Source organism: Arvicanthis niloticus, chromosome 4 (genome assembly GCF_011762505.2).
Source record: "Arvicanthis niloticus isolate mArvNil1 chromosome 4, mArvNil1.pat.X, whole genome shotgun sequence".
NCBI classification, from domain to species: Eukaryota; Metazoa; Chordata; class Mammalia; order Rodentia; family Muridae; genus Arvicanthis; species Arvicanthis niloticus.
Window position 1 is genome coordinate 4,190,619 of NC_047661.1, and position 4,396 is coordinate 4,195,014.

At 41.5% G+C, this 4,396-nt stretch overlaps 1 pseudogene; it reads left to right on the forward strand.

Annotated features, from left to right (window-relative positions):
* Nucleotides 1-2,869: 2,869 nt before the first annotated feature.
* Nucleotides 2,870-4,188, forward strand: LOC117707172 (transmembrane protein 120A pseudogene; annotated as a pseudogene).
* The last annotated feature ends 208 nt before the right edge of the window (nucleotides 4,189-4,396 follow it).

Here is a 4,396-nt window from a genome sequence, read left to right on the forward strand (position 1 = left end):
ATCAGCTTTCAATGACTCTATCCTCAAGACATGATAGTGTTCAGTGACTATTCCTGGGAAGATGGTGTAAGATAATGAAATCATTGTTTGGGCCTGAGTGCTTGCCCCAGATATGTCACTGGGGGCTTTGATTCCCAGTTCTTTATAAATCAAATCCTAAGCTTCACCGAAACCATAAAACATGCAGTCTTTGACCTAGTTCATACTCAGCTAATAAAGCATTGATTCTCCACATATGATTCTAGTGTACCACTGCTGTAGATTATATCCCTTGAGTAATGAATAGCTTAGAAACTTCCTTTATAAGTAATGCCTATAACGAACACATGCTTTTTTGTTCAATTTTTAATATTTGTCTTTTTAGCTGGAAAACAATGTTTGTAAAAATTCTTGAGGAAAACTATGTATGTGGTTTTGATGACTCTATACCTCATACAAAAATGAAATCAAGGTAGTGAGCAAACATATTATCTCAAACATTTATCATTCTTTAGAAAAATAAGCATTCAAAATCTTCTCTATTCTTAGATGTATGACACAGTCACTGTAGTGTGTGACACATACCAGAACTCACTCTCATGTCATTGTAAGGTTGTGACTGCTGAGTAGCTTCCCAGACCGGACTTGTACCCCATTTTCCCCACCAGCTGAAAGTAAATGCTTTTCTCTCTGCTTTTATGAAGCAGGACTCTTGTTTGTTTTTAGTAAGATGTGTTCTGGTTAAAGCAACTTTGCATCCTTTTCAAAGTACATAGAATACTTCTGATTTCAGAAGATAAGAAGTCAAAAGTATCACTAGCAACATAGTTATAACACAATTTAAACCACTAGAGTGGCATCTCTACCCCATTTTAAGCCTAGTTCATTTCATAATTTTACAAGGTAAAAATCCAACCTAAAATAAGTAAAATCAAACCATCATTTTACAAACATGTTTCATGATATGTGTCAGAAATATGGAACACTTTTATGTCTTCCACAATGTCATAATTTATGGAATACAGTCAATTCAGAGGGTAGAAAAATTTCAAGGACAGTATTTAAGATAAAAATATTTTCTTTGATAGCTCAAGTTCTTTTATCACAATCTTAATTTTAATAATAATTCTCAAATCACATTTATAAATATACACATGTGTCTGTGTGTCTGTGTGTGTGTGTGTGTGTGTGTGCAAGTTATATAACATCTACAAAGGGCTAAAGGACTGACCATTTCAGAAACACAGAGAAAGAAGAAAGTTGATTCAAATTCAAATAGATTTGTATTAAAAACATCAAAGCAGGGCTGGAGAGATGGCTCAGCAGTTAAGAGCACTAACTGCTCTTCCAGAGGTCCTGAGTTCAATTCCCAGCAACCACATGGTGGCTCACAATCATCTGTAATGGCGATGTGATGCCCTCTTTTGGTGTGTCTGAAGACAGCAACAGTGTACTCATATACATAAAATAAATAAATAAATCTTTAAAAAAATCATAAAAAGAAAATACAGGTAAAAGTCTGGCCAAAGAAACTATAGTAACCGTTATGGAAACTGGATACAGAGTCAGAGATAAGCTTTAGAATTGTGTCCACCAAAGTAAAAGGGCAGGGCAAGATACAGATAAGCCAGTAGGTAGATAAATTAGTAGTAGTTCTAGATAGACCAACAGAGGACATGAAGAAATCAATTGGAGTAGGCAAAAAAAAAAAGAGAGGAAAGAAAAATAGACAGGAAGAAAAGAAAAGAAAAATAATGAGAAGAAAGAAAATCACAATGAATCAAATTGCAGATCTGTAGAACCCAGTCCCAAAGGATGCATCTACAAAACAACTCCTATACCTAAGGCTCAGGAAACACTGTGTAAGAAGGCATAGAAAAATTGTAAGTGCCTGAGTTTGTTGTGAGATTATATCTACTAGTAGTACCAGAAGCTATTCCTATTAAAATCTCACCAACACGATTGCTTAAAGGTGAGCTGAATAAGGACATCAGCAGCAGACCTGTTAAAAAGGACAGGGAAAGAGCATGAAGGGGGAAACCTACACAAATAAATTTAGCCAACAAAGAAATATGGAGGGTGGGAAAAAAATTCTTCCCTAGGGAAGAGGACAGCAATTGGTTAGCCAGTATATGTTTTAGTCCTGAAAACATATACATGCAAGTAAAATCATATGTATCCAAGTAAAAATATACAGACTGTGCAGGTTATATATAAGAACATATGTGTGTTTATACATATGCATGTAATAATAATTCATGTAAAAAAGAGGCCATGAAATTCAAACAGGTGAAGGAATTAAACAAAACCATCCAGGACCTAAAAATTGAAGTAGATACAATAAACAAATCTCAAAGGGAGACTACCCTGGAGATAGAAAACCTAAGAAAAAGATCAGGAGTCATAGACACAAACATCACCAACAGAATACAAGAGATAGAAGAGAGAATTTCATGTGCAGAAGATACCATGGAAAACATAGACACAATGGCCAAAGAAAATGTGAAATGCAAAAAGCTACTAACACGAAACATGGAGGAAATCCAGGACACAATGAGAAGACCAAACCTAAGGATTATAGGTATAGATGAAGGTGAAGACTCCCAACTTAAAGGGCCAGTAAATATCTTCAACAAAATTACAGACAAAAAACTTTCCTAACCTAAAGAAAGAGATGTCCTTAAATATACAAGAAGCCTACAGAACCCCAAATAGACTGGACCAAAAAAAAAAAAACCTCCTGTCACATAATAATCAAAACATCAAATATATAAAACAAAGAGAAGATACTAAAAGCAGTAAGGGAAAAAGGCAAAGTAACATATAAAAGCAGACCTATAAGAATTACACCAGCGTCGCGGCGGCGAGAGCCTGGAAGCGGACTGGGGCGGTGGCGGAGGCTCCTCCGGCCGGCCGGCCGGGGTTGCAGCTTCGTCCTCCCCACTCGCGGCTCCCCGCGGCCCGTGGCGTGGACAAAGACATGCAGTCCCCGCCCCCGGATCCGCTGGGCGACTGCCTGCGCAACTGGGAGGATTTGCAGCAGGACTTCCAAGGTACCCAGGAAACACATCGCCTGTACCGCCTCAAGCTAGAGGAGTTGACCAAACTCCAGGACAACTGCACAAACTCCATCACACGCCAGAAGAAGCGGCTTCAGGAGCTAGCTTTGGTGCTGAAAAAATGCAGATCCTCTCTCCCATCCGAGTCCATGGTGGCCGCACAGGAGCTGGAAAACCAGATGAAAGAGCGCCAAGGCCTCTTCTTCGACATGGAAGCCTATCTGCCGAAGAAGAACGGGTTGTACCTGAGTCTGGTTCTGGGGAATGTCAACGTGACACTTTTGAGCAAGCAGGCTAAGTTCGCTTACAAAGACGAGTATGAGAAATTCAAGCTCTACCTCACCATCATCCTCATCGTCATCTCCTTCACCTGCCGCTTCCTGCTCAACTCCAGGGTGACAGACGCCGCCTTCAACTTCCTGCTGGTTTGGTATTACTGCACGCTAACCATCCGGGAGAGCACCCTCATCAATAATGGTTCCAGGATCAAAGGCTGGTGGGTTTTCCATCATTATGTGTCTACATTTCTGTCAGGAGTCATGCTGACCTGGCCAGATGGACTCATGTACCAGAAGTTCCGGAACCAGTTCCTGTCTTTCTCCATGTACCAGAGCTTTGTGCAGTTTCTGCAGTATTATTATCAGAGCGGGTGCCTGTACCGCCTGCGAGCCCTGGGCGAGCGGCACACTATGGATCTCACTGTAGAGGGCTTTCAGTCTTGGATGTGGAGAGGCCTCACCTTCCTGCTTCCGTTTCTCTTCTTCGGACATTTCTGGCAGCTCTTTAATGCGCTGACATTGTTTAGCTTGGCCCGGGACCCTGAGTGCAAGGAGTGGCAGGTGCTCATGTGCGGCCTCCCCTTCCTCCTCCTCTTCCTTGGCAATTTCTTCACCACCCTCCGAGTGGTGCACCAGAAGTTCCACAGCCAGCAGCACGGGAGCAAGAAGGATTAAGTTAAACCTGATGCCAGCCCCAAAGGGGCTTCTGACCTGTGTGCCAGGTGGGGCAGCAGGTTGGGGCACCCCTCATGTGTAGGGGGTTCCCTTCTGTGTACCCTGGGCTTTGTGGGCTCTGTGGGCCCTGAGGAAGGCCTGGGCCTGGAGCCCAGCTTGCAGGATTTGGGTTCTAGGCCTCAATAAAGGAAGAGAGGCATGGAAAAAAAAAAAAAAAAAAAAGAATTACACCAGATTTCTCACCAGAGACTGTAAAAGCCAGAAGATCCTAGACTGATATCTTACATGCCCTAAGAGAACACAAATGCCAGCCCAGACTACTATACCCAGCAAAACTCTCAATCAATATTGATGGAGAAACCAAAATATTTTATGACAAATCCAAATTCACACAATATCTTGCAA